This window comes from Drosophila melanogaster, chromosome X, assembly GCF_000001215.4.
Source record: "Drosophila melanogaster chromosome X".
Taxonomy (NCBI): domain Eukaryota; kingdom Metazoa; phylum Arthropoda; class Insecta; order Diptera; family Drosophilidae; genus Drosophila; species Drosophila melanogaster.
Genome location: NC_004354.4, coordinates 7,486,833 through 7,508,806, shown reverse-complemented (window position 1 = coordinate 7,508,806; position 21,974 = coordinate 7,486,833). Strand labels below are relative to the sequence as shown.

The 21,974-nt window shown below is 39.3% G+C and overlaps 1 protein-coding gene and 4 long non-coding RNA genes across 7 annotated transcripts in view, besides 1 other annotated feature; 2 read left to right on the top strand and 3 right to left on the bottom strand.

Annotated features, from left to right (window-relative positions):
- CG32719 (uncharacterized protein) overlaps positions 1-156 on the top strand; it is a 39,342-nt gene extending 39,186 nt beyond the window's left edge. Inside the window, exon 8 of the mRNA NM_167128.3 lies at positions 14-156. The gene's annotated coding sequence lies outside the window, so the exon portion shown is untranslated. The remainder of the gene's footprint in view (positions 1-13) is intronic.
- Positions 157-2,786: 2,630 nt separating this feature from the next.
- Positions 2,787-2,817: a mobile genetic element.
- A 4,606-nt stretch (positions 2,818-7,423) lies between these two features.
- lncRNA:CR43835 (long non-coding RNA:CR43835) lies at positions 7,424-8,364 on the bottom strand. The gene is made up of 4 exons (NR_073638.1): positions 8,059-8,364; positions 7,862-8,000; positions 7,636-7,799; positions 7,424-7,573 (listed from the first exon to the last, which is right to left on the bottom strand). It is a non-coding gene; the product is annotated as a long non-coding RNA:CR43835 (long non-coding RNA).
- Positions 8,365-13,309: 4,945 nt separating this feature from the next.
- Positions 13,310-14,263, bottom strand: lncRNA:CR43279 (long non-coding RNA:CR43279). Of its 2 annotated transcripts, none has more exons than NR_123826.1 (4): positions 13,956-14,263; positions 13,759-13,897; positions 13,533-13,693; positions 13,310-13,470 (listed from the first exon to the last, which is right to left on the bottom strand). It is a non-coding gene; the product is annotated as a long non-coding RNA:CR43279 (long non-coding RNA). The 2 variants fall into 2 exon arrangements; NR_047778.1 differs by having other exon boundaries at positions 13,960-14,263.
- A 1,267-nt stretch (positions 14,264-15,530) lies between these two features.
- Positions 15,531-19,854, top strand: lncRNA:CR43278 (long non-coding RNA:CR43278). Of its 2 annotated transcripts, NR_133518.1 has the most exons (4): positions 15,531-15,697; positions 17,197-17,390; positions 19,082-19,257; positions 19,324-19,854. It is a non-coding gene; the product is annotated as a long non-coding RNA:CR43278 (long non-coding RNA). The 2 variants fall into 2 exon arrangements; NR_133517.1 differs by lacking the exon at positions 17,197-17,390.
- Positions 19,855-20,470: 616 nt separating this feature from the next.
- Positions 20,471-21,255, bottom strand: lncRNA:CR45534 (long non-coding RNA:CR45534). Its single transcript, NR_123825.1, has one exon. It is a non-coding gene; the product is annotated as a long non-coding RNA:CR45534 (long non-coding RNA).
- Positions 21,256-21,974: the final 719 nt, after the last annotated feature.

Sequence of the window (21,974 nt, the reverse complement as noted above, 5' to 3'; positions counted from 1 at the left end):
ATTTTTATTACAGAACCTTTTAATGAGGCAACTTGAATGGATATTTGCAGGCAATGTGCTTATCATTTTGATACATAATTTAAATATATTTTATACTCCTTAATATTGCTCAATAAAAAGACACTTGTGGTGGTGGGAATAAAAATACAATAATATATTTCATTCTTATTTTACTGCGAGAGAGGGCCAAACCTTTAGTTTATTTATTATCATTTAATATATTGCTATCGTCAGAAAAGCAATCAAAGCAAAAAATGGAAAATTTAAAATAAGCAATGCGTGGCAGCAAATCAAAAAACAATTACGCGGCAAATGACATTATCAAATGTCAAATGTCATGTTCGGCGAGGCTTCCACTTTTATTTTCTTACCCCCAGTTTTTGTTGTTGTGTTTTTTTTTTTTTTTTTTGGTATCTTGTATCTGGAACATCTCGCGTATCTGAAATACTCAGTAACTCGCACTGAAATGCAAAGCAGCCAAAAAAGAGAGCGCATCAAATTTGTTCGAGGCAATTTTTCAATTCATTGAAGTGGAATTCATAGAAAGCCATGGACTTCGGAGACTCCGGACTTTGGATACTAAGCGCCACTTGACTTGTGACCCGAACCCCTCGCTGACCTCAGACCCAGTAAACGAAAGCTCCCTTGGGGGTGGAGTATCTGAAATCAAAATCAAGATTTTTGATTCCTTTATACACGCGCATTATACACCCCGCTACCGATACCAATTGGAGCAGGGGTCGTTTGGAGTTTACTTTGTTTTGCTGGGGTTTCTTTTATTCTCTTGAAATTGGCTTTAAGAACGTTGTTTGTAAATAAATCTGTGATGCCTTTGTATTGCCTTTTTTTTATTGGTGAGCATTGAGCAAAACCAACCAAGAGCTACTTGAAATTTAAACACAATTTGAATTGGCTTGAAATTTCGTACTGAAATTATTCACTTGTATATAGTATATAAGGGCACATTACCAACAAGAAAAATTATATTTAGCAATTATGAAGCGCTGTTCTCCCAGTGTAGCAGACTTATTGCGGTTACTTGACGACATTGTTGGGCATAAGATGAGCTCCTATAGCAACCAATGTCCCACCTGGATCTATGATTCCATATGCATTGGCCGACCGACCTATTTCGCCTGATATTGATGACCTCGCATTTATCTCGTCGAGGTTGAAAAATTGCCCTGACAATGACCCTGTGCCCTGGCTTCTAATGAAAGTCAACACGCAGGACTCTGAACTAATGACCTGCGGGATGGTCAGTGGGTGGTATCGTCTTTCATCAATCGAAATGAAAACCCAGCAGAGACCATTTGGTCAATTTTGAATATGTCGATTACGAGAGACGTTTATTGATTGCGAACTCAACTCACACCAAACTAACGAAATGGCGGAAAAAGAAAAACTATTAGTAAGTAAAGTTGGGCTTTCTGCAAAGACAACACACATATGTCGCAACCCAGGCGCAAATACAGGGGAAAAAATGAAAAATGATCTCAGCACAGGAGTGGCATGAAACGTGGGAGCATTGGAGGGTTAACTCTGTTGGGCACTTTTGGGTTAAGAGTGAGGGTGCATTTAATAGAGAGGTGTGTGTTTTTGTGTTTGTGTGTGTTGCCTTCAAGGTAATAATAGCAAGATCTATTAACGATCAATATTTGATATAAATTATAAAAAACATAATACAACGCACGCAGTGGTGACTATTGAAATCCACAAGTTGTCAATCAATAATACTTATAAATATAATATAAATAAGTAATATAAATTCTCTCTAAACTTTGACGCGTTACACTCTTACTATTTTGTGGAAGCTAGCCCTTACGGTCGTTGTACCTTAAATATATCGATAGATTTTAACATCTCTAATGTACATAGGTGTGTCGGCATCCGTTCAATTGCCATAATATATCTGTCACATGTCGAATGTGTGTCGGCGTCAACGCAGAGTAAGAAAAGTAGTGGGGATCATCCACCGAATTACCCATTAACCATTACCCACCACTACCTTCACCACCCACCGAATCACCCACCTTTTGCACCACACATCATCATCTGTGTGCCACCACCCACTGGGCGGTGTTCGGATCTTCTTGCCCGTCGGTCAGCTGTCATTAATATTTATTATGTCACATGCATACGCCCGGGACAAAAACATAGACTTCGACTCCCGGATACGGATCCGGTTTCCAGGTTCAACTTTGTTCCGGACTCCAACCAAAATACGTGCCAGAGCATCTGGCCAATAAGTTATGGGCCAAAGGTTTTTAATATTTTAATAAGCCACATGAAAATGTCGGGCGACAAAAGAGAATTCCTCTAAACTAAGTTCAAACAAATACATTGACCATGAGACCATGACCATGTTTCTTTATCAATCCCCGATATATATATATATTTTTTTTTTCAAATTGGATAAAATTACACAAGTAGTTCCTCCTTCTGGCACCTGAAACGCATCCTGCCCATAATAACAGAGTTTCGTCCAGAAGCACAATGGGCTCATTAGCCGTTTAATGGAATATGTAATGTGCACATACCATACCGAGTTGATAGAGTGATGACGAGTGGCCGGTTTTTGGGTGATTTTCTAGACTGGTTGGTTCTATGGTGGTTGATAGACAACGGTTGTCTCTGCCCCCGTAAACTAACAAACTAATCCAATATTTTTATTACGAAATGCCATTAAGGGTCATTGAATATTGTGGCATAATAAATAAATGGCCTGGATACAGAGTACAGCATTACTATAGTACATGTGGGCCTGAGAATAATCCTAGCTATCAACGGCATCATTATTCAAAGACGGATTTAGCGGGGCGATACATATGGCAATGGATTTGCTGTGAGGGGGCGGGAGTATGAAAAAAAAAAAAAACTTTGACACACATACATCAAAGCATCTTAAGTCCGGAGAAAGGCAGAAGTTTCATTCCTACGAGCTGACTACTCTAAAAGCGATTTTTCTGCCTGTCTTAAATGTGCCACCGAAGCCATTTTCATTAATAGGAAAATCCTCGCTGCGCGTTTGGGAGTAGACTGGATGGCAAATCCTTTAGTCTCTAGCCACTTGCCAATTGAAAATGAGGCATCTGGCAGTATGCACAATATTTCTCATTCTTTTTTGCCTTTTCAAGGCGACTACCCATTAATAAGCCAGTTCACACCCAAACACCTGACGCCCTTGGCTCACCTTTGGTAGCACCACCCACAAGCCCACAAGTAACAACACCCACCACCCACTACCCCTTTTCCTGGTTAGCCACTCAAGGACCAACACGGCCAACGTGCGCTTAATTAGTCCGTTTTGTTTAAAACGATTCTGATGACCATGGAGCTGATGATGATTCTCATGTTCCCCATTTACGTTCGTATATAACGTGTGTGCATATTCAGATAAATGCATGTACACATGCTTATATATGTTTGGTCGTTTTTCCATACTCTTTATGCGAGTGTTATGATTTTTTGGTATTTTTGAACCAATTTTATATCAAGTATGTTTAAGTACTGTTTTTGTAAGAAATATAAATTTGTGTCTTAAATTTCGTTCTGTTGAATTGAAGAACAATTTTTTAAGAGTATCTTTTGAGTCGTTACAACCTTTTTTGATTCCTTCAGATTTTTTTTCCCATCTCACTTCCTGCAGGAGCTGCTTGTTTGCCAGCAATTCAATTTGCCGGCTTTCTATACTCATACACCCAATGTTATGTGTTTTTTTTTTTTTTTTTTTGCATTTTCCATGCCGGTCATTTTTCCCACTTTTCACTTTTCCACCGCGCCTTTCTTTCAGCCCGTGTTTGCGTATGTTAATCGAAATGTTTGGCGGCCTGAATGGTGGGCGTTGAGTATATATGCACATATATGCATATTTTTTTCGCCAACTCGTTCATCGCACATGTGTAACGCGGCTTTGTTTAACATTAAATGAAGGTTAATACCTGGCAGCACGTCCAGAATGCCGCGGAAAGGGTCAAGTGCAGCATCAAAACAGAAGGGTTGTGCGATATGTCCAACGTGTCGTGGGGTTCGCATCTGCAGTTTTGCACGATACGATGGATGATAGGTGGGGATTATTCCAAGTGATTTGAGGATCGGGGGAACCTGGGGACCGGGGCTAATGTTATTGCCACCACATTTGATTGTTGTCCATTTTCCCGGCGCCTGCGGGACTTTTTCGAGTCCGCCTCGTAGCCCCCAAGCATTTTCGATTGTTTGCAAATAGGCGAGTGATTTTACGGTTAATTGATTTTAAAGCGATTTCGCTTAAATGTTATCTCTGCATTGTTGTTATTGCGGCTCCATCGCTGGATTCGTCGAGTGGATCACTTGGGATTGCAAGTGCGGTTTGGCTGAGGTTTTTGGGGTGTTTTTTTCATCTTTTTTTTTATTGTTTCTGATTACATTTAATTACATTCTCCTTTAATGGCGTTGTCATTAAAGTATAAGGTGTGGGTGAAAAATAATGAATATGGTTATTTTTCAAATACTTTGCTGGATTACTTCGTTTGTTACAGATTCAGAGTTATTATATAACATGTTATCTTAAGACCGTGCCAGTTGCTTTTTATATGAGCTTGCCACTTTAATTGTTTCATATCGACAGCATCAATTATGGTGTATCATGGGGAAATATTTACCCAACCTCCTGGAAATTAGAGAGCATCCACCTAAGTGACCAACATAGTTTCTGGCCTAGATTGTACTCGTGTGTTCATTAAAACAATAAAAAGAACACACGCCCAAATACAAATACAGATGCGGATAAGGAACCGAAGGCCTAATTATGATTTCTCCAACTGACAGCGGTCAAAACAGCCTTGGGAGGTTATTATCGAGGGGTGGCATATCCGGTTCGCTTTCCCCCACAATGAAAAACCTTTTCTTTCTTTCGCCTGTCCAAACGTCTATCTGTGCGTAACGCAACGTAATTACACAACATTCTTAGTTTGGGCATTTCGCCACTGGCTATTTGCCCATTGGTTTTACGAGCGTGCTGCACTTTTGCGGCCATCATCAAGGATCAGGAGCCAGGACATTCTGGGCATCAGGACATCAGAGCATCATCAGCAACCCCGAAACGAATAACTATCCCACAATAACCGAACCGAACGGCCGACTAACCGAAGCTGTAACTGTAACTGTTTACTGAAGGCTGTGCCACCTGTCCGCCCACCGATTGTGTGGGTGTACACTGAAAGAAATTACGAAATAAAATCTATTTATTTTCTAGTGTTCTGAAATTATTTCTATGGATAACTCGGTAACATTTTTGGCAAAAATAATTTAGTTAGTGCCACAATATATTTTAAAATTGAATATGCCAACTGAATCTGTGCCTTTTTCGTGTGCAATCGTCTCAGTCGCAAGAATGTTATAAGCAGCTTGCGTGCAAAAACATTTATGAAATTCCCAACCCCGTGGAGGACATCCTAGTCAAGCCACTCTCTGTCTTTATGTGACGACGCAGAATGATACGAAAACGTTTCGTCATAAACTTCAATAATCGTAAATATAGATTTCTCCATTTCCCCCGCTATTCACGTAGGTTGAAATTAATAGTTTTAGGCTTTCGTCCCAGCATCATGGCATCGCATTTCATTTTCCCGTTGCCTGGTCAGTTATATGGCCATCCCCTTGGTCGGCCGGCCACCCAATTCCGTCGACCCCGCGCTCCCCTGAAATATCCACTCTATTGGCCGCTTGTGTGTAATGCACATTTATGTCGACGGACAGTAGCTAACAGCTTTATCGTTTCGTCAATGTCATAAATTCTGATCTAGTTGCCGAAATTGAACTTAATGCGACATAGACACAGCAGACACAAGGAAATACTTAGAGATGTGGAGAAAGTTGCATAACAAGATGCTATTTCTGAAGTACAGTTGTGTTTGAATGGCAAAAGGTGGCGATTTTCATAAGTATACATTTTATAGTCCTCAAATATATATGATATATTAAAATCAATATATCAATATTCTTTAAGTAAGTTTATAAATGGAAGATCTCCAGCAAACGATACCAAGTTTCACTTGCTTTCCTTGCCAATAATTACCGATTTTCCTGTCCTTTCAAATGATATACGTTGTTATGACCGCCTGCAAAACTTCCCCATTTTCGATTGGTAAACCCCAATGGGGTTTCAACTGGTTTCTGATTCGGATCCTGGTTTGGGCTTATTATTTATGTGGCAATTAGCGGTGCATGCTTTTAGGAACTGGCCAAAGGCGAACGATTTTAATGACCATTTGAAGCGCATTTCGTTGTTGGCACTTTATTTTTATTTATTTACGTACGAATGCGAATCGGGCCGGGCTTGAGTTTCGGGCTTGGATTTTGGTTTGGGCTAGGAAATTTCTTATCAAGATGTTCGGTCGCCAGTTCTAATTGATAGGGCGGGCACGCCCACCACCACCCAAGCCGTTCGATATATAGTCGCGTGTTCATAATTTGAGCAAAAGTGGAGCGGGGATTTCTAGGGCTAGAACACCAAAATGCCACGGTAAAATCCACAAACACATTGTGTGCTAAATTACTAAATCAAAGGGTGGTTCGACCTGGGATTTTGAACGGTCGCGGGCTAGTTTTACCAGGGATTTGCACAATTTCTTGGTACTTGCTGTCGCGTTGGCGTGTCGATCGCTCATAATTCGCTTTTGGCTAAAACGACATGCAAGCAAACAAAATCGAAAATTCAGCACGAACATTATCGATAAAATTGCCATTAAAGCACCGCCCGACGGGCCTTATCGATAGTTTGCATCGCTTTCCGTTGGAACGGAAGTCGATTTGGATGATGAATGAAGCCCGATGAAAAGGGGCAGATAACCCCGGGCCAACTTTCCCCACAATCCAATCCGGGCAATCGACTCGACAAGGGTTAACAAAATTCGGTGGGGCGGGATTTTCGGAGGAAAGCGAAACAAATGCAAGCACTTAAAAACAAAGAATATGCTTTGACTGTACTAAAAATTGGATTGGTAGTTAAGAAGTTATCAAAAGTACGGCAATATTTATTTACGAACGGAACTATGTTACTCATTGTATAAAACCATATTTTTGGGCTATTTTCTACCGAATTTTTTAATTGATTTCTGGGAAGTAAATGTTGATAATAAGAACATAGAAGGCGTGGCGTGTTCAATTATTTGCTACAAGCAAATTAAAATGCTCCGAATGACCGTACGATTTTTCTCGATTATTTTTATGTTGATTGCCAATTTTATTGCCCGCCATGTAATTGCAAACTATTGGGGAACACACACTGTGTCTGATAATGCCAATAAAGTAGGGTTATAGAGCGCCATACATTTCTGGGGGTTCGGGGTATTAGAAATTATGACACCGCAGGGCAATTTGCGCCTTCCCCGTAAATCCTGGAATTTATATACGAACACAAAGACAAAAAGAGGTTTGCTTCTTTGGCAAGTGTATTTTTGTTTCTTTCAAATAGGTACGAATAGGATACGAAAAGCAAAGACGTTGTCCAATGGAATGGACTGGCCTGATAGGTGGTCGCGGTTGTGGATCTCCGATTGCGCAGCTCCCGATTATGGCAAAGATCATGCTTCTCCTGAAAGAATATAGCAAAAGTATTATGAGAAGAGCAACGCGTGCTATTTATTGACAACTTACCATATTTCTTTATCAAAGGAGAGTTTATATTATTGGACTGCCAAAGTACATTGCTTTTCCATGAATTTTGATGTGGCCCCCATGGAATAGAATGTCCTGATATGTGGTCGAGGCTGCGCAGCTCTAATTTACCTCCCGAATATGGAAGGAGTCATATGCTTCTCCTGAATTAATATAGCAAAAGTATTATGAGAAGAGAAACGCGAGCTATTTATAGGCACCTTACCATATTTCTTGATCAATGGAGAGTTTATACCATTGCACTGCCAAAGTACTTTGCTTTTCCAAAAATTTTAACTGCGAATTTATATTTCATGTCTTCTTATGTGATCAGGCAGCAAGCCATAAATCCTTAGTTACGTTAGCTATTTGCAAGATAAAATATAAATATATACACACAACGCAGCTTAGAGAAGTACTTACTTACACCAGCTCTTACATGTGTTGAAAGTGTTAAAAGTGTTAAAAGTGTTAACAGTGTTAAAAGTGTTAAAAGTGTGTATTAAAGTATAAATGGGAGGGAGTTATGGTTTTTCTTAATTCTCTTCGATTTCGCGTTCTAGGCATAAGATGCAGCAGCATTGAGTGAATCTTTTTCACGTGTTCTTAATATTAAATATAAAATGTGTTCTATAAATTTGTTGCCCATATTCGATCACTTTTTGCTTAAACCTAATATAAAACTAAATACAAATACTGAATAGAAAATTCCAAAAACTGATCCGAAAAGATTTGAATGTTTGTCTTGTTGAATTTTGTACTTATCCCTATGGGATCTGGTTGTTCACTGAATTTTGTTTTGTGCGACGAGCTAAGGTGGAAATTTGAATGTGACAGTAAAAAGCATGGATAGTTTGATCACAAACTACAAATAATTTGTTTTATGAATGCCTACTAGATTTCATATATACATAATTATATATATTGCGTGTCCGTTAAACCAACCATCAGCCATTATACATTATACAACATAAAAATGGAGTAAACTTTTTTTTTCAATATTGACACTAGGCGAAAGTACTCATTGAGCAGAGCTGCGGAAGGTATAACATCATCATATAACATCCGTGATCTGACTGATTTTGCCCGTGTTATGATTTGCTGATTATGGGTTGTAGTGAAAAATCAAAATAAATGTAGTATTATCTATAATCTATATACGGAATGATTTATTCAATTATTAAGCTTGCTTTAATCTTTCACTTTTAAACATGCCCTATTTTCACTCTCCATTCGCACACACACATTACCATCCATTGCAAATAATACAATTAAATAAATTTACGTGCGTCACGCAATCTGCATACATAACTTGGTCATAGAAGGAACCACTTCGCACACTAGTAGCCACCCAAAAACCACCCCCACTCAAGGACGTGTGTGGTGGGGGGGGAGTGGGGTCAGCGCCTGAAAGTATTCAAGAATTCATAAAACTCCAAGCCAGCGACTGTAAAGAAATCAAATGAGTTCGACTGGAATGGAATTGGTGATGGCGGGGGGTTATGCAAAAGCTCAAGAACTCGGTTCAATCATGCAAAGTGGGGACCAACTAAAAAAAAGCGGAACAACCGAAGGAAATAGAGAAAAATCGCGGGGCGACAATTTTGGAATGGGAATGGATATAGCGAGAGCATGACGAAAATATTGCCAGCAAATGAAGTCATTTGCATGCATGACAATTGTTATTGCATATTTTTTGGCGCACGCGCTAATATCGAAATTGACAAAATGCCCCAAAATCCAAAAGCCCTCCTCATCAATCGAACTACCCTTTTATGCTGGCTAAACTGCTGCCCTTGTCGACAATGAAATTTATGAAACATAAAAAACTATAAACGTCTATAAAAAACAAAAAAAAAACAAAAAAATGAACTGACAGCACAGCAATAAAAATGAATTGGCGACAACTCCGGATGTATGAGAATATGCTATCTTTATTAAGACGGAAATCGTCGAGAAGAGCTAGAGATTTAACAGCATTTTGCGGCTTGTCTGGGTGTTTTTTGTTCGTATTCTATTTTTTAGGGGTGCAGTTGAAGGGCCATTGAATCGGAAAGGGTTTAATATACAGCAATCTGCTTCAAATTGATCTCATATTCGAGATGAAGTCATCGCTTCGCTGCTGGGTGGGAATTATGTTTTGGCGTGTTGGATATGTATATAGGAGGAGATGACAACTGTAGAAACTATGAAAGGCTGGTAATCAATTTTACCAAAATAAAATGCAATAGTAGTACATAAATGTAGTTCGATCTTCGTTCAATTTGTCCCTTCAATTGAAGAGTGAAAGGAATAGGTACAAAGCGAGTTTCTTTTTGGGTTACAACGCATATTAAAACAACACGCCCAAAAGGTGCAGTCGATGTCAGTTGGCTTTTGGCTTTGACATTTGATGAATTACACGCATAGCAGCAGCAGCAACAGCAAAAGCACAAACAACAACTAGAATCAACTACACATCTAATTAGACCGGGGACACCATTTTATTGCACACTCACTTAGAGTTCGAAGGTCGCGGCGAAGGGAGGCGGTGTGTGTGCCTTTCGAGGTGTGTCCCGGCGATTTTTCACACCACTTGTGCGGTGCGGTGGCTGTTGTTGCCGCTTCTAATTAATTAATTAGCTTGATGACAAAACAAACGCGCTGCTGATGAGCACGAAAAAAAGAAAGAATATACGTAATGGAATTGGAAAATGTAAATTTAAGTGCTGTCGACACTGGCCAGGGTCAAAGAAGTGTACAAAATTGTCATTTTATTGATATTTTCAAATTCTTTGAATATGTAAAACATAAAAATCAATAAGTCTCCCTTTCCAAATCGGTAAAGCAGGAAAAGCCTCGAAGCCGTTTATCATTTGCGGCTCATAACTTTGTGCAATATGCAGAAGGCGACAAAGTCTACCACCCTCCGGAAAATATCAGGCCCTATTCCCGCCACGCCCCCCGTGGCGAGGGCGGCATGTGAAAATGCAAAGCTGTCAATGAGTTATGTTTGGCGCTATCATAAAATTTGACAGGCCTTCTTTTTACCCCACCAATTCGCCCACCCACTGGCATCCTCATCGAATCGCTCGGAGTATGCAAATATTTCCCGGCGGAAACGGATGCTCATATTTAAGAAAGCCGATGGAAAGGATTGCGACCCTCTATCACAGTCTCCAAGTGTCTACAACTGAGCTTATTGTTTACACTTTAAGGAATATAAGCATGTTTTAATATTAATTTTAAAGAAATTAGCAGTTTTATAAAGGATTATTGGTTGAAACTTTTCACAAGTGAAAGATAAGGGATTCAACGTCGATTTGCAATACACGACTACATTATATGCCTTTAGTCAATTCTCAACCCTTTTTTCGTGAAAACTCATTTGATTTTCCCTCTTGCTGAATAAAATGCATAAAATCTAATGCAGTATGTAGTGTGTGTCAGTGTGCATATCTCTGTCAATTGTTTGTGTGTTTTGCATAAGCAATTTTCAACAATTTTCGCACTTATTTTTGAGTATTATCGAAAAAGTTTTCCCATCATCGAAGCGTAAGAGGCAATTGGCCAAAACAGGCACGTCCTGGCCACCACACACACACGTTTTACGTGTCCGATTGTAAATGGGAATATTCATTATGAAACTCCTTGTATATGTATGTGTACAACTGTGCAAAAGTTTATTGGCAATTTTTGGCTATTTTGTGAAGTGGTTTGCAAGCGCTGAGACGTACGTGTGCGTATAAATAGTTATTTTATGTTGATATGTGGTATTGGTCTTAAAAATTAAGCCAGCATTAAATTTCCAGACCCAAAACGTTTTAGGAACGAGTTTCTATGCATTTCAGCAGTTATTTAAGCAGATCTAATAACATTGTTTTATGCATAGTGAGCCAAGTGGTGTGGAAAATCTCTTAATCTATTTTAAGGCTAATTTCACTGCATGACTCAACTGATTCAGTCAAAAAAAATTGTCTAATTTCCATTATGTTTTATGAATAGGTTATTTGAAATTATTCCATCGATACTTAAATTGGCTTCACAAATTTCTGGATTTAAATAATCAGTTCTGGTGGCTCATCTCACAAATTTTCAACCCTCCCACCCCACCTGCCATCCGCCCAATCACTCAGCCAACTGTTCATTTTACAGCTTCCCCCTTTTTTTTATATATCTGGCTGTCCGGAGTCGGTTTAACGCTTAAATTAGCCCAAAAAACAGCAAGGATCAGAAGATATCCCAATCCACCACCGAACTACCTATGAAAATATTTTAAACATTTTCCCCTGCGTTTTTGACAGCCGCAAACTGAGTATGAAAATGGTAGAGAAATTATCAGAAAAAAAAAATATTCATTTCGCTTTTCCTTTTTTTATGTTTTTTTTTCTGATCATTTTTTTCGCTGCTGCTGCTTCGTTTGTTAATTTATAAAAAACGCTTGAGGCTTCTTGATGGGCCAAGGGTAGGGGGCCTTTTTGGGAGTAGGGCGCAAGGTGAGGCCAAGTGTCGCCGGGTGGGTGGAGAAAAGTGGGTGGTGTGGGGCGAAGGTGCGAGACACGATTTTCGGTGGTGGAACGAGAAAAACTTCAAACGAGATAAATACAATTTCCATTAGGCCTCGCGGAAAATCCCCTGGAAGCACATTTGTGCTTTTTCTTATCCATATAAATGCACAGCAAAAATGTCATCCTATTCGATATATGTACATATATGCAACACAAACATGCAACACATGTTTTGTATTATATTATTATTTATTATACATAAAATAATAGATTTTGTAAAACGAAAAAGTAATGCAACACTTGACAATTCAATATGAAAATATTTAGTAATAATAAATGTTTGATGATAATAATATATTAAAAATTGGTTTCATGCGCAGCGTTATATGTCCAAGGACTTTGACCATTTTTGTCAAAGTTGGATTTCGTCGCAGTGTATGTATGCAAAACTTTAACATTGTCAGATATTTCACAGCTCACTCCACTTGAGGTTTTTTCCTATTGATTTTAGGGCTTTTTCACAGTTTTTTCCTCGAATTTTTCCCCCAATTTTTATTTCCAGCAAACCTCGTAGCCACAACCCCCAAGTCTTGGTCCTTCTTCGGTCTGTTTTACGTTAATTTTTTAATTGTAAATATTGCCTAGGGTCGAATTTTTCATCTGGGCCCGCAGTTGTCCCTGTTTTTTTTACCGCCCTCCTACCAAAAACCCAAAAAAAAACCTCTCTTCAATCTGCCTCAAGGTTCATAATTTTTCACCCCCTCCGACCCACGATGTTTACATAATTTGTACGTTACAACGCGCACACGAAACTCACTTTTTGGGCTACTTTCTACCGAATTTTTTAATAGATTTCTGCGGTGGGAAATGTGCGCAGTTGTTGTTGATAATAAGTACATAGAAGGCGTGGCGTGTTCAATTATTTGCTACAAGCAAATTAAAATGCTCCGAATGACCGTACGATTTTTCTCGATTATTTTTATGTTGATTGCCAATTTTATTGCCCGCCATGTAATTGCAAACTATTGGGGAACACACACTGTGTCTGATAATGCCAATAAAGTAGGGTTATAGAGCGCCATACATTTCTGGGGGTTCGGGGTATTAGAAATTATGACACCGCAGGGCAATTTGCGCCTTCCCCGTAAATCCTGGAATTTATATAAGAACACAAAGACAAAAAGAGGTTTGCTTCTTTGGCAAGTGTATTTTTGTTTCTTTCAAATAGGTACGAATAGGATACGAAAAGCAAAGACGTTGTCCAATGGAATGGACTGGCCTGATAGGTGGTCGCGGTTGTGGATCTCCGATTGCGCAGCTCCCGATTATGGCAAAGATCATGCTTCTCCTGAAAGAATATAGCAAAAGTATTATGAGAAGAGCAACGCGTGCTATTTATTGACAACTTACCATATTTCTTTATCAATGGAGAGTTTATATTATTGGACTGCCAAAGTACATTGCTTTTCCATGAATTTTGATGTGGCCCCCATGGAATGGAATGTCCTGATATGTGGTCGAGGCTGCGCAGCTCTAATTTACCTCCCGAATATGGAAGGAGTCATATGCTTCTCCAGAAATAATATAGCAAAAGTATTATGAGAAGAGAAACGCAAGCTATTTATTGCCACCTTACCATATTTCTTGATCAATGGAGAGTTTATACCATTGCACTGCCAAAGTACTTTGCTTTTCCAAAAATTTTAACTGCGAATTTATATTTCATGTCTTCTTATGTGATCAGGCAGCAAGCCATAAATCCTTAGTTACGTTAGCTATTTGCAAGATAAAATATAAATATATACACACAACGCAGCTTAGAGAAGTACTTACTTACACCAGCTCTTACATGTGTTGAAAGTGTTGAAAGTGTTAAAAGTGTTAACAGTGTTAAAAGTGTTAAAAGTGTGTATAAAAGTGTAAATGGGAGGGAGTTATGGTTTTTCTTAATTCTCTTCGATTTCGCGTTCTAGGCATAAGATGCAGCAGCATTGAGTGAATCTTTTTCACGTGTTCTTAATATTAAATATAAAATGTGTTCTATAAATTTGTTGCCCATATTCGATCACTTTTTGCTTAAACCTAATATAAAACTAAATACAAATACTGAATAGAAAATTCCAAAAACTGATCCGAAAAGATTTGAATGTTTGTCTTGTTGAATTTTGTACTTATCCCTATGGGATCTGGTTGTTCACTGAATTTTGTTTTGTGCGACGAGCTAAGGTGGAAATTTGAATGTGACAGTAAAAAGCATGGATAGTTTGATCACAAATCACAAATAATTTGTTTTATGAATGCCTACTTAAATCAACCATGAGGCATTATACCTATAATATAAAAATAAGTAATGCCAGCTTAAGATATAAAAAAAAAACATTTTTTAATATGGTATATTCGAAATTGTATTGGAGGATATTGAAAATGTATTTGGTTCAGTGCTTTTTTCTCCTTGTTTTGTTTTGTCAGTGGGCGTGGCGAGACACACATGTGTAGGTCACGACCCAAAAAGTGGAAGGGGAATTGGATGTCAAATGCCAAGAAAAAGAAAAGAAGAGAAAGTCGCTTCTTGGCTAATGAAAAAGAAATAAAAGTGTCGAGTGCATTATTGCCAACACACACACACACACGCACAGACAGACACAAAACATACAGATGCTCAGGCACACATATGCCTTCACCCACGCAAACACCAAAAGAAGCACATATCATTTTCCTTCGTAATTGTTGAAACAATTTTAGTACTAGTCTGCGTGCTACGTGTCTGCGTCCCTTTTGCCACTACATCCACATTTCCCATTCCCATTTCCAACCCCCCATTTTTTTTTTTTTTTTTTTGTCACTCCACCCCCCTAATTTCGACCGCCGGCTATTATTTTGCACTTACTATAACATGCACATAAATATTTTTCCTTCGGCCTGCCATTTTCGGGTGTGTGAGTGCGTGTGTGTGCGGCTATTTTATTGATACTAACACAAAAACTCACGAATCCTCATAAAAGGACATGTGAGTATGGACTTTTCCTTTGCCCCGGCTTGTTTTTATTGTCGCCTTTGCGAATCTCTGTCAAAAAGCAATAATCATCAATTCTGATTCTCCTTTTTTTTCTTTCGCTTTTCGGCAAGGACATTGTCGTCTTTTGGTGGCTCGATTTGATATCAAATTGATTATTATTTATGTCGAATTGGGACCAATTGCCTCTGCCCCTTTTGCTTGGCTAATTTGGCGAAGTGCTGGCAAGTGCTGGCATTCGAAATACTTAAACGGGTTTCTTAAGCTCAAAGTCGAATAATATAAATGAATAGATATTTAGAATTATTTAATTGTTGTGTGTTTTAGTTGCTTACAATTTTTGTGTGAATAAAGTTGGCCTGGAATTTTAATTTCTCCGATAGTATGAGGAAAATGTTGGCTATAGGTCAGTTGTAGAATTGTAGCTCTGAGAGAACATCATAAAATATATATTTGTTTTGTGAATAGTAAAAAAGATTTATAATTTTCTAAACTGAAAAACGAAACGAAACAAACAAAATGGATTACTTATATTTCGCAAATCCCCCGGAAGGCGAATTCGGTAAGTTCTTACACTAGTTTAATTACACTTAACCAAGCTCTTATTCGGTTTCGTTTCTTATACGTGGATCTAAATTACTTTATTTTTTATTTATCGTCGGCGCTCCTTAATCAGCAACTATTAATGCTGCACTTTGCTTATTTACGAGCTCCAAATTACTACCATTGAGTGTCGTCCGCATTATCTGCTTCTGCGTGGGCAACTACTGTTCCTCATCCGCGGTTTTTTTTCCCCCTATCCTCGCCTGTCTTCTCAATCCTCGTTCCCTACTTTTTGGTTTTTTATTGGTATACCAATGGGTATCACCCAATGAGTCATGTTCGTGAAACGAACAAAAATTTACGCGTAGAATTTGTTTTTCTGTTTCATTTGACATATTTAAAAGCCTACTTTGGTAAATAGAAAATCGAATGATATTGCTTTTTTTATATTGCTATATGATATTGCTAAATTAAATAAATTTTTGTACATTTCCGCGCAGTGCATTCAACAGCCGTCTTCGCTTATTTTGCCCACAGTTTGTCACACTTAATTAAAGAAAATTTTAAGCACTTTAGATGTCAATTTGTGCCCACTTTTCGCCGTGGCCAATACGATGACAGTTGCCAGTTTAGACCCCCCCCCCTCCCCCTCCCCATCATCATATTTCCCCCGGCACATTACCGACCATTTTCAATTGCGTCAAAAAGAGGGAAAAATAAAAGTACGAAAAAGAAGAAACGGTTTAATTAAGTTGAAACCCTTTCGTGCGTGCCAGGGCCAGTTGGCAGTGCCATCCGCGAATCCACGGCCATATCGTACCGGACTCACTTGCCAGACCCCCGAGATATTTCGATCCAAGTGGCTCAAGTGGCCAAGTCACCAGTCACCAAGAACCGTCGTCGTCGACGAGTCTCTCGTTTCAACTTGGGGCGTGTTAATTTCCAAGGTGTTTGCTATTCCAAGCTGTTTCCGTTCTAATATAAAAAATCAGCGTAATTAAAAATCAAATGATTTTTTCTTGGTCCTCAACTCAAAAGTCTGCCCCCCACCCACCATCTTTGTCCGACGACAGCGAAATATCTTCATTAATTTTGCTCTTTTTCTGCGGGACAGCGGCAACTCCTTCGCCTCTATCCTTTCCAATTCATTCAATGCTGCACAATTTTTAGCTCATTAATTGGTGTGGGCAACCCTTTTTTTTTTTTTTTGTTCTGGCCTTTTTGGTTTCACCCTCTCGTTGTGAAAAATCTGGACGAAAATGTCCTGAAAACGGAGCCAAGTGATTTATTTGTTTAATCCCTTTCATTTTCGACCGATTTCTTTTTATTTATTTTCCTGCCCAGCCACTTGAAATGTTGCTGATTAGAGAAAGGAACAGAAGTTAAAAGTACGATTTCGATTCATTTCTTGGCGTTTATTAAAAGTTGAGCATAATATAGGTCTTATATAGGAAAAAAGCGTTACACTTGCAACCTAATAACCTCTTAATTAATATATCCAGTTAAATGCGTTTTTAGGTTATTCGTCCACGAACAACTCCTAATTGATTCGTTATCGATTCGCATTGAGCCTCTTCGCGGCCCATCAATATGGCTAAAAGTGAAAAGAAGCTGCAGGGAAGAGCCACAGAGAGAGAAGGAGGATCGACAGACATTGAGCGACCAATGCGACTGGCAACTTGTTTAGCTGATTTTAATCCGCATTCGATACGGTAACAATTTTTACTTCATCACTCTACCGGCAACCGAATGGCCATCTCTTCATCGGTCGCATCTGAATCTCGTGGCTTCCACACCAATCAAGGCTCCTCGAGGGGCGGGAGACGAGACGAGCTTTTGACATTCGCATAACTTCCGATTTAATCCCAGCGCGTGAACGTCGTCGTCGTCGATCCGCATGTTCCAATCGGTTGAGTGGTTGCTGCTTTAGTGTTGCACCGAAAGAAATTAATATAGTAATAAGTTAATATCATTTAATACCCCACTTTTGGCAGCTTTTTAGCTGTGTGATTGGCTTGTGATGGGTTGCTATTCCTTAATTCCCACCGAAATATGCATATGCCAGTAAGTTTTTTCCAGTGCACTACTCTTACTACTTCGTGGCTCGCATCGCCTTTTGCTCCATCAGCTGAGTTATGTGCTTCTGTGCGTTGTCGTATTTTGTAAGCTCTTACGCGCCGGCTACCAAGAGCACCTCAAAGCACCTCAACTAAAGCGAACCAATCCAATCCGATCCCATAGGAGTATTATCCCCCTTCCGCTTCATTCCGTTCCGATCTCTGATACGAAACGATCCTCGATTCCAGCGAGCAGCAGTGTCGTTGAAGCGATAAAAGATCAATTTAGTTGCGCCACAGTCGCCGCTGATTTAAATCCGATCATTGCGCGACGATTTGATGCGAACTGAAACATGCACAAGGAATTTGCAATTATCGAACTTCAAAGGCCCTCTTCCCATATCAGGCTTTTTTTTTTTGATTTTGTGTGTTGTACCACCATTCGTTTTACTCGTTTTTGTGGTGATCATCTTACAAATTTGATCGCTGCTTGGAAAGAATCGCTGGGCGGTATAAGCGATCTTTTAATTGGTAAATCAATAAAGTTTCCGCCGATTCTCATTACGTGGGATTCTCTGTGGCAAACGATTTACTAAGTTTTTGGAAGTGATCCTGGTTTGGGTTAAGCTCGCAGCTTGAAAAATCAAATAGCAAAGAACTACAAATTACATGCCAAAATGCACTTCAATACAAAGCACTTGGGTAAACACCAGCAGACAGTGTGGGCGGGGAAATGTGTGTGACGTTGGCGGCGGTGGAGGCACACCTGTGGGCCACTGTGAATTTTCCTATTTTCCCTGCTTTCCCGCCACACTGACGATGTAAACCTTAAGGTATTTTGCGATAATTGCACTTTGCTGTTGTTGCTCCTGCTGCCGCTTCTTTTGCTCCTTTTCGTCCTTGCAAGGGTAGTCCACCTCTAACATCCACCACCCACTTTACTTATGTCTGTGCGCAAGATAAACAAAAGACAACTGTTCCATGTGTTTGTGTATGAGTTGTCTGGCACACGTCTTCGCCTCCCGCCCACAACACCCAGTTACCGTATTCCACTACTTTTCAGCTATTAATAATGTGAAACTTCGAGCCTAGGGTTTCCATATCAACTTGTTTGCCGTAGCCGGTGACGACTGTACTTACTACTTAATTAATTCAAATCTTGCTAATTGCATTTTATTTGCCTTCGCTGCGCAGATTTCAAGTTTTTAATTGCAAATCTCTTTTTCCATTCAAAGAATTCACGCCCACTAAAACACGACCCATTTAAATACACTAACTTTCCACTTGAAATCGTATATTATTATTATTACCCGAGCTTTAGCATACAAATTATTAATGTATTGCAGAGGGCTTTCACGGCTTTATAGAAATGACTGTTATGAAGCTATGCATGGAACTCGACAATATGATGAATTCGCAGGAGACACATTATGATCCGATGCCAGTGTTTGGATTGATCTCATATGCCCTGGCTCTTTTTGGTATCTTTACATTTTTCACAATGAGTGTGCAAAAGTACAAAGTAAGTTTATGATTTATTTATTTTATTTTTATCTCTATATCTGGAATGTTTAATCGAAAATACTAGACTTTATTTTGTAAAATTGCTGGTAACAAAGAACGAAAACCTGTATGGGTAGATGAAGAGGAGGAGGTCGAGCCACCACAATTGAAGGAGGATGTCAAGCAACCAGAAGTGGATGAGGATACCCCGCCGAATCCTTTGTCGGAGGATAAGAATTTTTCATTTGACATAGAATTTCCTGGTACACCAGGACATCCAGAAAATATGCTATTTCGAAAGCAAGGCAATGGGGAACGATTAGAAAGTTTTGTGAATGCTACTGATGCTGAACATAGCCTAGTAGTTACCTATCGCAATGAAATGGATCCAGATCCAAGTCAAATACTTTTATAAATAACTGCAGATCATGAGTCGATCAAAGTATATCAACCGACTCAACACTATGAAAATCCGTCGTCATGAAAAAATGTAGGACCAATTTTTGAGATGTATCGTTAGATTTGGGATATCCATTATTAGCGAGAAGTCTTTCCCAAATTGTTAGTGTCATTATTTTTTGATCTCGAATTGTATAAATATATCAATGTAACAATGAAACTGTCTACTTTTGTAGTTTTGTTTTTTTCTTCTCTTAAATGGTATTATTGCATTAGCATGTTTAAATTGGAGCCTAAAACCGAATGTGATTCAAAAAGCAAAGCCAAGGACACGTTCCTGCCATCATGTTCAATGGCCGCTCAATAGACTCTACTCGTTTCCGCTGTTGTAATTTGCTGGCCCTGCCAGCTGTCGCTGCGGTTGGCCGCCTAATGGTCGTCAAAGGGGACGAAATATGGGGCCGAAGGACCCCCATTTCAGCCAGCACCCCGCTTAACCACATTCATATGGTGCAGACACCCCGTCATATAGAGAGATACATCCCCATGGCCAGGACGCCTTTGGATTTCATTAAAGGCAAATTTATGCCTTTACTTGAATGTCAAATATTGCAAATGTCAAACGATGAGACGGCGGCTGAAAGAGTGTGGGGGGATATGGGATAATACACTGTTCAAAAACGCGATGGCCATTTTGCTATGCACTATCAAAAATACTTGACTCAAATGCCAGTAATATTGCTACTGGTCTACAGCATATGCATATTTGAATTTGTATTTATCTCTCATTGAAGTAATACATTTTCTCGCAGTGTACGGCATGGTATGGCATTGAGTCCCGTTAGACAATAGTGTCCTTCCTTGGGGGTAATGTAGGAGGTGGCCCATCGACGAACCCTGTTTCTGTTGGTTTTTATGCGTTGTTCGTTTTGTAATTAAGCGACGCACTTGGTTGGATTTGGGATGGGTATGGGAATTGGATGCGGATGCGAGATTTGCCTTAAATGTGTTGGGTGTACACATATACATATATTTATATATATATATATATATCTAGCAACTGATGGACTTGTGCAGGTCCTGTCTCGAAAATCGTCATGAATATATTTGCCCTGCTGCTGTGCTGGTGGTCATCGGTTGTCCTTTCTTCTCGACGCATTGACCCAAGCATCTAGATTTGCGGCCAAAGTTAGCGTTTGACATTTATGCCGGATGTCAAGTTGTCCCAAGGAGCAGAAAGTCCTCGATCCCGGTCCATTGTCAACATCATCATCATCATCAGCCAGTAGTGGTGTCCATTTTGCGCTTGTTATTGTCACTTTGCCTTGGCCTTAACTCTTTGTCCATTTTTTGTCTCCGGTTTACACAGAACAAACTAACATACGTATGCTTAGCTATCAATACCATAATAGAGTGGGGGGAGGGGCTATGGGCATGGGGTTTGGAGTGTTAACCTTTTCCTTTGCCCAACTTATTGTTTGTCTCGTTATAGTTTCTTTTCAATCGGGTCGTCCTATAGGGTCCCGGTCACTTAGTTTGGCTGGCAAATGCACCCCGGAGGTCGTTTTCGTTTCGTTTTCATTTTCATTTTCATGTCCATTCCCATTTCCATTCGCATTTCGGATATTTGTGTATTTGACATTTGGCTCAAGTGTTGCTGACTTTTCGGTTAGGTCTTTCTTTTCGCCCCCCACTCCATTGTTTGGCTTTTTCTGTGGGTTTTGTTTGACTGTTTTCGTTGTGCTCTTAATTAAAGTTTGGTCAACTGTTTAATGCTCAATGGATCGGCCAGCCTTGGGTCATAATGAGAGTTTGATATTGGTGGGGGTTTTGGTTCCAAAGGGAAACGTAGCATAATCATACCCAGTACAACATTTTCAGACAAAGAAAACGATTGTAGTTATGATTCCAATTGAATTAAATTAAGCATATTTCTGGGAAACCTTATTAATTTAAAATGTAAAATTCTAAATATGTGTTTATTACTGGAATTAGGTTATTAAATTAAGATTTAATTAATATAATACTTTAGAGATTTATATTTAATTTGATGCTTTTTTTTTGGGCATATTTTTTTGTGATTTTTCTTGGGCTGCTTGTACTCAGATTTTCTTGGTAAACCTTCTGTTATTTTTTGTCCACTTCCACTTACTGCTGGAACCTTTTTACGATGCTTGGCCCCAAAAGAGCATCACGTAGCGAATCACTTAACTTGATTCCATGACCACCCCCCATTTTGGCATTTTGCCGCCTGATGAGGCTGATGGCACAATGGGGAATCCCCGAAAAAATACAACACACAACAAAAGAATAAGAAAGACTGAAAATAATTTGCAG